Genomic DNA, 16,591 nt, shown 5'->3' with positions numbered 1-16,591 from the left:
ATTCGAATTGGGCCTAGGGGGAGGGCGCCACACCTGTCCGCCTCCTCCTCTCTTCCACTATGGCCCATCAAGGCCCATTAACTCCCCGGGGGGTTCCGGTAACTCCGCGGTACTCCGGTATATGCCGAACTCATCCGAAACCATTCCGGTGTCCAAACATAACCTTCCAATATATCAATCTTCATGTCTCGACCATTTCGAGACTCCTCGTCATGTCCGTGATCACATTCGTGACTCCGAACTACCTTCGGTATATCAAAACACATAAACTCATAATACCGATCGTCATCGAACGTTAAGCGTGCGGACCCTACGGGTTCGAGAACTATGTAGACATGACCGAGACTCATCTCCGGTCAATAACCAATAGCGGAACCTGGATGATCATATTGGTTCCTATATATTCTATGAAGATCTTTATCAGTCAAACCGTATAACAACATACGTTGTTCCCTTTGTCATCGGTATGTTACTTTCCCGAGATTTGATCGTCGGTATCATCATACCTAGTTCAATCTCGTTACCGGCAAGTCTCTTTACTCGTTCCGTAATGCATCATCCTGTACACATTAGTCACATTGCTTGCAACGCTTATAGTGATGTGCATTACCGAGAGGGCCCAGAGATACCTCTCCGACAATCGGAGTGACAAATCCTAATCTCGATCTATGCCAACTCAACAAACACCATTGGAGACACCTGTAGAGCATCTTTATAATTACCCAGTTACATTGTGACGTTTGATAGCACACTAAGTGTTCCTCTGGTATTCGGGAGTTGCATAATTTCATAGTCATAGGAACATGTATAAGTTATGAAGAAAGCAATAGCAATAAACTAAACGATCATAGTGCTAAGCTAACGGATGGGTCAAGTCAATCACATCATTCTCTAATGATGTGATCCCGTTCATCAAATGACAACTCATGTCTATGGCTAGGAAACTTAACCATCGTTGATTAACGAGCTAGTCAAGTAGAGGCATACTAGTGACACTCTGTTTGTCTATATATATTCATACATGTACTAAGTTTCCGGTTAATACAATTCTAGCATGAATAATAAACATTTATCATGATAAGGAAATATAAATAACTTTATTATTGCCTCTAGGGCATATTTCCTTCATTCACCATATTCAGAACTCTATTGATGGAGCTAACTCTTTTTGTGCCTATAAGATGGATCTCTCCAAGGCGTATGATCGCATTGATTGGGATTTCTTGGAGCAAGCATTATTTAGGTGGGGCTTCTCTCCCCACTGGATATCCAGGGTAATGGAGTGTGTTCAATCTTCTAAATATTCGATGAAATTCAATGGGCATCTACTGGAACAATTTACCCATCCCGTGGGCTTCGTCAAGGTGACATGTTATCACCTTTCTTGTTCCTTTTCGTGGCTGATGCTTTATTTGCTCGATTACATAATGCGGTACAAGACAAAGGCCTGGGGACGATCAAAATTTTTAGGAGGGCACCCGCTATTTCTCACTTACTATATGCGGATGACTCCCTCCTTTTCTTCTGAGCTAATCCGAACCATGCGGCGATTGTGAAGGATGTTTTGAACACTTATGCTACAACAACGGGTCAATTTATAAACCCTTCAAAGTTCTCCATCCTATTTGCTAAAAATTGTTGTGGTCTTATTTCTCAAGTGGTGAAGGATACTTTGGGGGTTTCACAATCTGATTGTGATCCCAAGTATCTTGGATTGCCAGTTCTGGAAGGGAGAATGCATAAAGGCATGTTTGAATCTCTGCAAGCTAGATTGAGTAAGAGACTTTTGGACTAGAGTGAGAGACATTCCTCATCTGCAAGTAAAGAAGTTTTGATAAAATCGGTGGCTCAGGCCATTCCCACCTATGTCACGAGTGTTTTCAAATTACCGTTTTCAGTTTGCGATGAGCTGACCAAAATGATAAGGCAGTACTGGTGGGGAGTGGAAAATGGTAAGAAGAAAATGGCTTGGATGGTCTGGGATAAGGTGATCTTAGCTAAGTCCAAAGGCGATATTGGCTTCAGGGACATGAGAGTATATAACCAAGCCTTGCTTGCTAACCAGGCCTGGAGACTTTTAGTGGTCCCTGAATCCTTGGGTGCAAGATTTCTTCTAGCCAAATATTACCCTAATGGGAATTTTGTGGATACAGTGTTTCCGAGTAATACTTCTGCATTTTGGAAAGGTATCATGCATGGATTGAAGCTTGTGAAGAGAGGCATGTTGTGGCGAGTAGGCAACAGGGAAAACATATGGGTTTGGCGCAACCTATGGATTCCTCGCGGGACACCATATACTCCCATACTCCCGAAAGGGAACGGTCGAATCAATAGGGCCGCGGACTTCGTGGATGCCAATGACGCCTAGAAGGTGAACTTACTGCAATAGTTTTTTTGTGAAGCCAATATTGATGCCATCATGAAGATATGTGTGTCCCCGTGTCTACAGGAAGATTATATTTCTTGGCCACTGGATAGGTCGGGCTCCTTCATAGTAAAAACTACATATCACCTAGGCATGGCTGAGCATATTGAGAAGTTCTCTCCTGGTGCCTCAAGTTCTTGTCTGACCGGTGATCATACAATTTGGAATCTAGTCTAGAAAGCTTCAGTCCCACCAAAAATGAGAATGTTTGCTTGGCAGGTATGTTGGTGTAATATTTGCCTTCCTGTGTTTTGGAGATTGTTGACAGAAACATGTATGGACTGATTTGTTTGCTAGTGCATACAGAGAGAAATAGTCCTTACAGAACCAAAGAGAATGTTGTCTTTGGTGCTAAGGTCGAAGAACTTCACCGAAGTATATCTGCATTGTAGAAAAGAACACGCTACATCTATTGGAGACATGTAGACGAGAAGATTGACGTGAAGGAATTAGCCCCTCAAAAATTATTGCTGACGTGAAGCAATTGGTTCGGAGTTGTTGTCTGAAGAAATTGACTGCAGCGAATGGAAGTTGAAGACAAATTAAATACGTAGTATTCTTTTCGTTGTTCTTCTTTCATTTATTTGACTCATAGGACCTCCATACTATTAATAGGGGTACAGGTTCTCGAAGCTTAGATCGGCTGTGATGCTTAGCCCAAAACCTATGAAAGATGTGAGAGAAATCTCTTTATGCTTGGAATGGTTACCTGGCAGCAGTAGACGTTGTTCTTCGTGCTGTAGGAGATATCTTTCGGGCCGAGGAGTTAGCATTACTTGCTCCTCAAGTAATGTTACCATTGTGCTCAATTTCCGACCGGTGGACTCATGTCGTTCAGTCATTGGTTGCTCCTCGTGTCCAATTTGGTCATTTCCCATCAGGGAAGTGTAACGCCCCGGATGTAACATTCCATAATTGTAAATCCAACTCTTGCCATCTTCGGCTATGTTATATGTTATATCCTCCATGGTTGGGTTTTGTCTTTCGTTTTGCATTTTTGTTCATGTCATGCATTTCATATCATGTCATCATGTGCATCTCATTTATATTCGTGTTCGTCTCATGCATCCGGTCACTTTCCCCGTTGTCCGTTTCGGAATCCGACACTCACACATGCACACGTTGCACCTCTCAGATCTCATTTCGTGAGCGGGAGAAAAACGTTCTCAGAATGGGCCGAGATTTGTCGAGTGGCCTTGGTACATCACCGGTAGGTCGCCTGTCAAATTTCGTTCCATTTGGAGGTCATTTGATGCCCCAACGGTTAACCGTGTAACCGCCGAAACCCCTCTCTCATTGCAGCCCAGCACCCCTCCATAACAGCTCACTAGCCCATCTAAACCCCCTCCATACTCTCCGTTGTTGGATCACGATCGTGTGGGCGAAAACTGCACCTCATTTGGACGCTCCTACGTCCCAATACCTATAAATATGCCCCCCTCCGAAATTCACGGGCAAACCCTAGTTCCACCCTCTCCCTCCGGCACTGGACGTGTCCGTGACAGCTGGACACGTCCATCGCCGTCCCCGCGTGAATCGGCCGCCGCCATGTGGCCTCTCCTCCACCGCCCACCGCCGCGGCCCACGGGTGTAACACCCCGTATGTAACTTGCCATATTTGTATTCCAACTCTTGCCATTTCTGGCACTAAGTTATGACATTTCCTCGTTGTCGGGTTTTTGTCTGCGTGTGCTTTTGTCTTTTTCATTCATCTCATATCATGCCATCATGTGCATCGTATTTGCATACATGTTCGTCTCATGCATCCGAGCATTTTCCCCATTGTCCGTTTTGCATTTCGGTGCTCCTACGTCCTCCGGTGTCCCCTTTTACCTCTTTTCGTGTGCGGGTGTTAAACGTTCTCAGATTGGGCCGAGACTTGCCAAGCGGCCTTGGTTTACTACCGGTAGACCGCCTGTCAAGTTTCGTGCCATTTGGACTTCGTTTGATACTCCAACGGTTAACCAAGGACCCGAGAAGGCCTCGTGTGTGTTGCAGCCCAACACCCCTCCAAAATGGCCCAAAACCCACCAAAACCCCCTCCATCATCTAGGTTGTTCGATCACGATCGCGTGGCCGAAAACCATGCTCAATTTGGAGCCTCCTAGCTCCCTCTACCTATATATATAGACACCCCCTCCAAAATCTCGCGGATGAACCCTAACCATTTTCCCTCTCCGCCGCCGGACAATTCCTCCCACCGATGGACGCGTCCGCTCCGCCTGCCGCCGCCACGTGGCAGCGTCCATTCGCTGCCGACCACGCCGCCGGCCCTGTGGGGCCCATCGCCGGCCCGCCCCCGGTCCGCTCCGGGCCGCGCCCCGCGCCGCCGCCCTGCACCTCGCCCGACCGCGCCGCCCCGTCTCCTCCCCTGCGCCGGCGAGACTCCGCTCCGGCCGCCGCACGCCATCGTCAGTCGCCGCCGTTCATCGCCAGCCACCACGGGCGACCTCGCCGGTCACCGTCGACGCCGGCAATCGCCCCGGGCCCCTCGCCGCCCTCGGGTCCCGCTCCGACCGGCCGGCCTCCTTCCTCCCCGGCGAGCCTCCGCGTCGCTCCGGCCACCGCGGCTTCAACCCCGGCCATCCTCGGTTTCCGTGCCACCCCGATCCGGATCCAGATCTGGAAACCCTAACGGTTGACCTAATTTTGCCTCGTTTCAGTAATTTTTGCATATTTTCATCATGCCACAACTCTGCATCCGTGGCTCCGTTTTGGGCGTGTAGCATATCGGAATGTTCGTCTCGACGAGTACTTCGTTTCATTCCATTGCACCATGTTCATTTGAGTTCATCTTGATGCCCTAAATTCTGTTGCAAGAGTGCTATGCAATGTTAGTTTCAGACTCTTATCAGTTTTTGGACATTTGTCATTTTTGCCATGATTAATGTGTGCCTCCTATGAACTTGAGCCCTACATGTGATTTGAAGTATGCCATGCCATCTTTACAGTGGTGTATGCCATGTATTTTTGTGATCTTTGTGGTGACTAGCACAAGCATGCAAAGTAGCCCTCGTAATGTTGCTGATTTCAGGGACTTAGAAATCTTCTAAGTCTTTGTCATGTCAATATTTTTATGCCATGTATTCATGTTGCTACAGAGTGATCCATGCCTCTTTTGAGCATGATTAGTAAGGATGTTTTGTAGATATTGTGGTGCTCTATCCATCCATGCCTTTGTTTGCAATTATGGAGCACCCTAGCTTGACTCAATCGAGCTCTAATTTTGCTATAAAATATTCCTGGCAGAATGTTTACGTGTTAAGCAGTTTTGCCGAGCTTGTTATAGTTGATCCATGCATGCTATGATGTTGTTCTTGCCATTTTTAGCTTCTATGCCATGTCTACTTGCTGGGTGTATACTTAGTTTGTCATGCAATGCCTTGTGGTGAGTGCATCGAGCTCGTAAACATGCCTACTTAATATCTGTTTTGCCATGTTCCAGTTTTCTACTAAGTCTGAATCTGTTAACGATAATTGCTATGTTCACATGGTTGACATTGCATTTTCTGGTCCCTTTTGGCTTATGGTTAGTAAGGGACTTTTGTCGTATGATTTGAGTAGCTTCATGCCATGCCTTGCTTTGCCATGTTATGTTCCTGTAGCATGTTGTTATCGTGCTCTAAACATTGCTTCCTGATATTAAATTCCTGACATGTTGTTATTTTCACTAAGTCTGTAACCTGATATCTTTTACACTTTTGCCATGCTTGTTTGAACCTGCTATTGAGTGATTTAGCCGTAGCTCAGTGTTCCTATTTTGTCAAGCATCTTGAGTGGATCCCTTCCATGTATTTTGTTGCTATGTTAGAGTGCAGTAGCTTGTTGTTCTTGATGCATTTAGATGGTCTAGTGCTGTTAATCGCAGATCGGTGCCATATTTGTTTTGCTTGTCATTTGCAAACCGTGCATCCGATTCCGGTGATCTTTATATCGATTTCGACTGAAATCAACTACTCTTTCCAGTGACACTCTTGGATTTCCAAGTTGAGGCAGGTTCAATCCTTCCTTCCCGAAGCATGCTTATGCACCACATATCGCATCCCGCATATCATGCCATGTTTTGCATCATGTTGTTTGTGCATTGCACGTGGTTGATTGTGTCTCCCTTTGCTTGTGTTATTGCTTTGGGTAGAGCCGGGAGACGAGTACGTGATCGAGGAGCCCGTTGAGTACGCTTACGAGGATCAAGCTACGTCAACTCGGAGAACTTTGCAGGCAAGATGACCATACCCTCGAAATCACTTCTATCTTTGCTTGCTAGATGCTCGCTCTTTTGCTATGCCTATGCTACGATACCTACCACTTGCCTATCATGCCTCCCATATTGCCATGTCAAACCTCTAACCCACCTTGTCCTAGAAAACTATTGTCTGGCTATGTTACCGCTTTGCTCAACCCCTCTTATAGCCTTGCTAGTTGCAGGTGAAGATTGGAGTTTGTTCCTTGTTGTAACATGTTTATTTATCGGGATATCATTATTATGTCTTGTCTACCTTAATGCACCTATATACTTGGTAAATGGTGGAAGGCTCGGCCTTATGCCTGGTGTTTTGTTCCACTCTTGCCGCCCTAGTTTCCGTCATACCGGTGTTATGTTCCTTGATTTTGCGTTCCTTACACGGTTGGGTTATAATGGGAACCCCTTGACAGTTTGCCTTGAATAAAACTCCTCCAGCAAGGCCCAACCTTGGTTTTACCATTTGCCACCTATCCCTTTTCCCTTGGGTTTTGCGGACTCAAGGGTCATCTTTATTTTATACCCTCCACGGGCCAGTGCTTCTCTAAGTGTTGGTCCAACCTGGGCGATGTCCGGTGCCACCAGGGGCAACTCTGGGCTGGCCTACCCGACGTCTTGCTCATCCGGTGTGCCCTGAGAATGAGATATGTGTAGCTCCTATCGGGATTTGTCGGCACATTCGGGTGGCTTTGCTGGTTTAGTTTTACCATTGTCGAGATGTCTTGTAACCGGGATTCCGAGTCTGATCGGGTTCTTGGGAGAAGGAATATCCTTCGTTGACCGTGAGAGCTTGTGATGGGCTAAGTTGGGACACCCCTGCAGGGATTTGAACTTTCGAAAGCCGTGCCCACGGTTATGGGCGGATGGGAATTTGTTAATGTCTGGTTATAGAAAACCTGAATCTTAACTTAATTAAAATGAATCAACAGAGTGTGTGGTCGTGATGGTCTCTTTTCGGCGGAGTCCGGGAAGAGAACACAGTCTCGTGTTATGCTTGAACGTAGGTTGTTCTAGGATCACTTCTTGATCATAGTTGACCGACCGTGACTTTGCCGTCTCTTCTCGCTCTCTTTTGCGTATCTTAGCCACCATATATGCTAGTGCTTGCTGCAGCTCCACCTCATACCTTTTACCCCTACCTATAAGCTTAAATAGTCCTGATCGCGAGGGTCTAAGATTGCTGAGTCCCCGTGACTCATAGTTTACTTCAAAACCAGATGCAGGGACCAATGATACTGCTCCAGGAGATTCGACTGAGCTCAAGTGGGAGTTCGATGAGGACTCAGGACGATACTATGTTTCCTTTCCAGACGATCAGTAGTGGAGCCCAGTTGGGGCGATCGGGGACTTTGTTACATTTGGGGTTATCTTTATTTTGGTTCAGTAGTCGGACCTTGATTGTATCTGGATGAATGTAATGATATTTATGCTATTGTGTGACGTGGTGAGTGTAAGCCAACTATGTACCTCTTTTCCTTATTCATTACATGGGTTGTGTGAAGATTACCTCACTTGCGACATTGCTTACAATGCGGTTATGCCTCTAAGTCGTGCTTCGACACGTGGGAGATATAGCCGCATCATGGGCGTTATAGCGGGGCCTGAGCCAGGCCCGCGCGAGCCCGCGCGCCGCCGCCGTCTCCGTCCGCCGGTGCCCCCACCGCCTGACGCCGCGTCCCGCGCCGCCTTCCTCCGCGCCGCGCCGCCGCGCCTCCTCCGTCGTTGGCCGCCGCCTTGTCGTCGTCTCCGGTGGTTCCGGCCGGAATGGACCAGATCCACCAAGCCCCGGAACCAAACGTCGTGTTCGGGCCGTACCGCTTCGTCTCGGGTCCTCCCCGTCCACTTCTCCACGAGGTCGAAATTCTTCTAAGTCCTAGATCTGCAATTCCATGTGTGCCTCTTCATCATGTCATATCTTCGTGCTCATAGCTCCTATTTGCGCATATGATATATTGAAATGTTCTTCTCGTGATTCTCTACATGCTAGTGTCATTTGCATGCATGATACTGTCCATATTGATGCCCTAATCTTCATTGCAAAAGTGCTAAATGATGCTGTCTGCTGGAATCCATCATAACTTGCTGATTTGTCATTTTCATAGCATTTTGTGTGTGCATCCTTTGGGCATCAAGTCTACATGTTTTAGGGGCACCTTCATGCCATCTTTACAGTGGTGCACCCCTTGTATTTTTACGAGCTCTGTGGTGACTAGCACAAGCATGCCAAGTAGGCCACATGATGTTGTTGTTTTCATCTACTTAGTTTTTCTGCTAAGTCTTTTCCTGTCACATTACGTTGCTATGTAGACTTGTTGCCACAAGTAGATCCATGCGTATTTTGATGAAGTTAAGTAAGAGTGTTTTGAAGATATGGTTATGCTATTTCCATTCATGCCGCTGGTTGTAATTATGGGGTAATGTAGCTTGTCACTACCATGCTCTCGTTTTGCTAAATATTGTTGCTGTCAGTTTGTTAACATGAAGTGCAATTTTTCCATGTGTTTTGCTAGTGATCCATGCACCCTATGACTATGCTATTACCATGTTTAGCTTCATAAATGTGTCTTCTTACTGTTGGTTACCTTGTTATTTCATGAAATGCTATGTGGTGAGTGGCATGAGCTTGCAAAGTTGCTATCATGAATCTATTTCTGCCATGCCATGTTTTTTTTACCAAGTCTGAATCTGTTTATATCACTTGCCATGTTTGCATTAATGCTACCATCTTTTCCGTGCAACTTTGGCTCAAGTTCTGTAAGGGTGTTTTGTTCATTGCCTTTCGTAATAGCATGCATGCCTTTGTTTGCCATGATATGTTCCTGTAGCATGTTGTTTACAAGCTCTAAACATTGCTATCCGATGTTGTTTATGCTATGTTTAGTATTTTCACTAAGTCTGTTTAGCTGTTATCATTTGCATTTTTGCCATGCAGTTTTAGGCTTGTTCTAGTGAGTTCTAGCAGGAGCTCAGTGTTCATGATTTGTAGAGCTTCATCTGTATTTTACTGCCATGTGCTTTGTTGCTATGTTGGAGTGCTTTAGCATAGTTTAATGATGCATTTTAAGTGCTATGATGCTGTTAAGCGCAGTTTTGCATCGTTCTTTTTTGCTCGCCATTTGCAAACCGTGCATCCGTTTTCGGTGATCCTTATATCATTTTCGACCGAAATCTCCTAACCTTTCCAGTGGCATGCTTGGTGTGCCAAGTTGATGCCTTGATCATATTTTCCCTTCCAGAGTACCCATATGCATTACACATCATACCTTGCATCCCATGCCATGTCTTGCATCATGTTGCTTGTGCATTGCGCCGTGATTGATTGTTGTTCCGTTGCTTGTGTTGTTGCTTTGGGTAGAGTCGGGAGACGAGTTCATGAATGAGGATCCTGTCGAGTATGTTTACGAGGAGCAAGCTTATGACAACTCTGTCGCTATGTCGCGCTACCTACCACTTGTTTATCATGCCTCCCATATTGCCATGTCAAGCCTCTAACCCACCTTCCTAGCAAACCGTTGTTTGGCTATGTTAGCACTTTTGCTCAGCCCCTCTTATAGCATTGCTAGTTGCAGGTGCCATGCAGGTTGTTCCATGTTGGAACATGGATATGTTGGGATATCACAATATCTCTGATTTTAATTAATGCATCTATATACTTGGCAAAGGGTGGAAGGCTTGGCCTTTTGCTCGGTGTTTTGTTCCACTCTTGCCGCCCTAGTTTTCCATCATACCGGTGTTATGTCCCTTGATTTTGCGTTCCTTACGCGGTTGTGGTTATGGGACCCCCTTGACAGTTCGCTTTGAATAAAACTCCTCTAGTAAGGCCCAACCTTGGTTTTTACCATTTACCTAATAACAACTAAAATTTGCCTAGGGAGTAATTAACCCGAGGATTATCTTAATTCAACCTCGGGGCTAGTGTTCCTCTGAGTGCTGCTCCAACCTGGGCGATGTCCGGCACCCCCTGGGCAACCAGGGTCTCAGCCAACCCGACGTCTGGCCCATCTGGTGTGCCCTGAGAATGAGATATGTGCGACTCCTATCGGGATTTGTCGGCACATCGGGCGGTCTTGCTGGTCTTGTTTTACCATTGTCGAAATGTCTTGTAACCGGGATTCCGAGTCTAATCGGTTGTTCCGGGAGAAGGATTATCCTTCGTTGATCGTGAGAGCTTGTGATGGGCTAAGTTGGGGCACCCCTGCAGGGTATAAACTTTCGAGAGTCATGCCTGCGGTTATGTGGCTGATGGGAATTTGTTAATATCCAGGTGTAGAGAACTTGACACTTGACTTAATTAAAATGCATCAACCGCGCGTGTAACCGTGATGGTCTCTTTTCGACGAGGTTCAGGAAGTAAACACAGTTGGGTTATGTATGAACGTAAGTAGTTTAGGATCACTTCTTGTTCACTTTTAGCTTACGACCTTTACGTAGTTTCTCATCTTACTCTTGTACTTGTATGTTAGCCACCATATTTGCTTAGTGCTTGCTGCAACTCCACCTCATAACCACGTCCTACCTATAAGCTTAAATAGTCTTGATCTCATGGGTTTTGAGATTGCTGAGTCCTCGTGACTCACAGATACTACCAAAACAGTTGCATGTGCCGATGATACCAATGCAGGTGATGCCACCGAACTCAAGTGGGAGTTCGACAAAGACCTTGGACGTTACTATGTTTTGTTTCTGGATGATCAGTAGTGGTGCCTGATGTCTACTACACAACCTTCTTCTTGTAGACATTGTTGGGCCTCCAAGTGCAGAGGTTTGTAGGACAGTAGTAAATTTCCCTCAAGTGGATGACCTAAGGTTTATCAATCCGTAGGAGGCGTAGGATGAAGATGGTCTCTCTCAAGCAACCCTGCAACCAAATAACAAAGAGTCTCTTGTGTCCCCAACACACCCAATACAATGGTAAATTGTATAGGTGCACTAGTTCGGCGAAGAGATGGTGATACAAGTGCAATATGGATAGTAGATAAAGGTTTTTGTAATCTGAAACTATAAAAACAGCAAGGTATCTAATGATAAAAATGAGCGTAAACGGTATTGCAATGCGTTGAAATAAGGCCTAGGGTTCATACTTTCAATAGTGCAAGTTTCCTCAACAATAATAACATAATTGGATCACATAATTATCCCTCAACACGCAACAAAGAGTCACTCCAAAGTCACTAATAGCGGAGAACAAACAAAGAGATTATGGTAGGGTACGAAACCACCTCAAAGTTATTCTTTCCAATCAATCCGTTGGGCTATTCCTATAAGTGTCACAAACATCCCTATAGTTCGTACTAGAATAACACCTTAAGACACAAATCAACCAAAACCCTAATGTTGCCTAGATACTCCAATGTCACCTCAAGTATCCGTGGGTATGATTATACGATATGCATCACACAATCTCAGATTCATCTATTCAACCAACACAAAAGAACTTCAAAGAGTGCCCCAAAGATTCTAACAGAGAATCACGATGAAACTGTGTGCCAACCCCTATGCATAGGTTCATGGGCGGAACCCACAAGTTGATCACCAAAACATACATCAAGTGAATCACGTGATATCCCATTGTCACCACAGATACGCATGGCAAGACATACATCAAGTGTTCTCAAATATTTAAAGACTCAATCTGATAAGATAACTTCAAAGGGAAAACTCAATCCATTACAAGAGAGTAGAGGGGGGGGACATCATAAGATCCAACTATAATAGCAAAGCTCGCGATACATCAAGGTCGTACCACCTCAAGAACACGAGAGCGAGAGAGAGATCAAACACATAGCTACTAGTACATACCCTCAGCCCCGAGGGAGAACTACTCCCTCCTTGTCATGGAGAGCATCGGGATGATGAAGATGGCCACCGGAGAGGGATTCCCCCTCCGGCAGGGTGTCGGAACGGGTCTAGATTGGTTTTCGGTGGCTATGGAGGCTTTTGGCGGCGGAACTCCTGATCTATTGTGCTCTCCGATCGTTTTAGGGTATATGGGTATATATAGGAGGAAGAAGTACGTCAGGGGAGCCACGAGGGGCCCATGAGGGTGGAGGGCGCGCCCTAGGGGGGTGGGTGCGCCCCCTACCTTGTGGCTCCCTCGTTTCTTTTCTGACATGCACTCCAAGTCTATCAGGTTGCTTTCCTTCCAAAATAACTTCTCCAGAAGGTTTCATTCCATTTCGACTCCGTTTGATATTCCTTTTCTTTGAAACACTGAAACAAGGGAAAAAACAGGAACTGGCACTGGGCTCTGGGTCAATAGGTTACTCCCAAAAATAATATAAAAGTGGATAATAAAGCCCAATAATGTCCAAAATAGAAGATAATACATCATGGAGCAATCAAAACTTATAGATAAGTTGGAGACTTATCAGCATCCCCAAGCTTAATTCCTGCTCGTCCTCTAGTAGGTAAATGATAAAAACAAATTTTTTGATGCGGAGTGCTACTTGGCATAATTTAAATGTAATTCTTCTTAATTGTGGTATGAATATTCAGATCCGAAAGATTCAAGATAAAATTTCATATTGACATAAAAATAATAATACTTCAAGCATACTAACTAAGCAATTATGTCTTCTCAAAATAACATGGCCAAAGAAAGTTCATCCCTACAAAATCATATAGTTTAGTCATGCTCCATTTTCGTCACACAAGAATGCTCTCATCATGCACAACCCGATGACAAGCCAAGCAATTGTTTCATACTTTTGTAATCTCAAACTTTATAAACCTTCACACAATATATGAGCGCGAGCCATGGATATAGCACTATGGGCGGAATAGAATATGATGATGGGGGTTATGTGGAGAAGACAAAAAGGAGAAAGTCTCACACCAACGAGGCTAACCAATGAGCTATGGAGATGCCCATCGATTGATGTTAATGCAAGGAGTAGGGATTGCCATGCAACAGATGCACTAGAGCTATAAATGTATGAAAGCTCAACAAAAGAAACTAAGTGGGTGTGCATCCAACTTGCTTGTTCACGAATACCTAGGGCACTTGAGGAGGCCCATTGTTGGAATATACAAGCGGAGTTCTATAATGAAAAATTCCCACTAGTATATGAAAGTGACAAAACAAGAGACTCTCTATCATGAGGATTATGGTGCTACTTTGAAGCACAAGTGTGGCAAAGGATAGTAGCATTGTCTCTTCTCTCTTTTTCTCTCATTTTTTTATTTGGGCCTTCTCCCTTTTTTTATGGCCTTCCCTTTTTTATATATATTCCTCACTTGAGACAATGCTCTAGAAAATGATGATCATCACACTTCTATTTATTTACAACTCAATGATTACAACTTGATACTAGAACAAAAGATGACTCTATATGAATGCCTCCGGCGGTGTACCAGGATATGCAATGAATCAAGAGTGACATGTATGAAAATTATGAATGGTGGCTTTGCCACAAATACTATGTCAACTACATGATCATGCTAAGCAATATGACAATGATGAATGTGTCATGATAAAAGGAATGGTGGAAAGTTGCATGGCAATATATCTCGGAATGGCTATGGAAATGCCATAATAGGTAGGTATGGTGGCTATTTTGAGGAAGATATAAGGAGGTTTATGTGTGAAAGAGCGTATCATATCATGGGGTTTGGATGCGCCGGTGAAGTTTGCACCAACTCTCAATGTGAGAAAGGGCAATGCACGGTACCGAAGAGGCTAGCAATGATGGAAGGGTGAGAGTGCGTATAATCCATGGACTCAACATTAGTCATAAAGAACTCACATACTTATTGCAAAAATCTACAAGTCATCAAAAACCAAGCACTACACGCATGCTCCTAGGGGGATAGATTGGTAGGAAAAGACCATCGCTCGTCCCCGACCGCCACTCATAAGGAAGACAATCAAATAACACCTCATGTTTCAAATTTGTTACATAACGTTTACCATACGTGCATGCTACGGGACTTGCAAACTTCAACACAAGCATTTCTCAAATTCACAACTACTCAACTAGCACGACTTTGATATTATTACCTCCATATCTCAAAACAATTATCAAGCATCAAACTTCTCGTAGTATTCAAAACACTCATAAGATTTTTTTTACTAATCTTGAATACCTAGCATATTAGGATTATTTAAGAAATTACCATGCTATTTAAGACTCTAAAAATAATCTAAGTTAAGTATGAGATATCAATGGTTTCTATAAAACAAATCCACCACCGTGCACTAAAAGATATAAGTGAAGCACTAGAGCAAATGACAAACTACTCCAAAAGATATAAGTGAAGATCAATGAGTACTCGAATAATTATGCAACTATATGAAGACTCTCTAACATTTAAGAATTTCAGATCTTGGTATTTTATTCAAACAGCAAGCAAAACAAAATAAAATGAAATGACGCTCCAAGCAAAACACATATCATGTGGCGAATAAAAATATAGCTCCAAGTAAAGTTACCGATGAACGAAGACGAAAGAGGGGATGCCTTCCGGGGCATCCCCAAGCTTAGTATCTTGGTTGTCCTTGGATATTACTTTGGGGTGTCTTGGGCATCCCCAAGCTTAGGCTCTTGCCACTCCTTATTCCATAGTCCATCGAATCTTTACCCAAAACTTGAAAACTTCACAACACAAAACTTAACAGAAAACTCGTAAGCTCCGTTAGTATAAGAAAATAAATCACCACTTAGGTACTGTAATGAACTCATTCTTTATTTATATTGGCATTAAACCTACTGTATTCCAACTTATCTATGGTTTATAAACTATTTTACTGGCCATAGATTCATCAAAATAAGCAAACAACATACGAAAAACAGAATCTGTCAAAAACAGAACAGTCTGTAGTAATCTGTAACTAACGCAAACTTCTGGAACCCCAAAGACTCTAAAATAAATTGCTGGACGTGAGGAATTTATCTATTAATCATATGAAAAAATAATTAACTAAATATCACTCTTCAATAAAAATGGCAGCAATTTTCGTGAGCGCTAAAGTTTCTGTTTTTTACAGTAAGATCAACAAGACTTTCCCCAAGTCTTCCCAACGGTTCTACTTGGCACAAACACTAATTAAAACATAAAAACTCAATCATAATCGAGGCTAGATAAATTATTTATTATTAAACAGGAGCAAAAAGCAAGGAACAAAAATAAAATTGGGTTGCCTCCCAACAAGCGCTATCGTTTAACGCCCCTAGCTAGGCATGGTGATTTCAATGATGCTCACATAAAAGATAAGAAATGTAACATAAAGAGAGCATCATGAATAATATGACTAGCACATTTAAGTCTAACCCACTTCCTATGCATAGGGATTTTGTGAGCAAACAACTTATGGTAACAATAATTAACTAGCATAGGAAGGTAAAGCAAGTAAAACTTCAAGATTTTAAGCACATATAGAGGAAACTTGATATTATTGCAACTCCTACAAGCATATATTCCTCCCTCATAATAATTTTCAGTAGCATCATGAATGAATTCAACAATATAACTATCACATAAAGCATTCTTTTCATGATCTACAAGCATAAAATTTTATTACTCTCCACACAAGCAAAATTCTTCTCATGAATAATAGTGGGAGCAAACTCAACAAAATAATTATCATGTGAGGCATAACTCAATTGAAAACTAAAATCATGATGACAAGTTTCATGGATATCATTATTCTTTATAGCATACAAGTCATCACAATAATCATCATAGATAGCAACTTTGTTCTCATAATCAATTGGAACCTCTTCCGAAATAGTGGATTCATCACAAAATAAAGTTATGACCTCTCCAAATCCACTTTCATCAATATAATCATCATAAATAGGAGGAATGCTTTCATCATAATAAATTTGCTCATCAAAACTTGGGGGACAAAAAAATATCATCTTCATCAAACATAGCTTCCCCAAGCTTGTGGCTTTGCATATCATTAGCATCATGGATATTCAAGG

The sequence above is a fragment of the Triticum urartu genome, chromosome 2, assembly GCF_003073215.2.
Source record: "Triticum urartu cultivar G1812 chromosome 2, Tu2.1, whole genome shotgun sequence".
NCBI classification, from domain to species: Eukaryota; Viridiplantae; Streptophyta; class Magnoliopsida; order Poales; family Poaceae; genus Triticum; species Triticum urartu.
The sequence above is the reverse complement of the archived record's forward strand: the minus strand, read 5'-3'. Positions refer to the sequence as shown.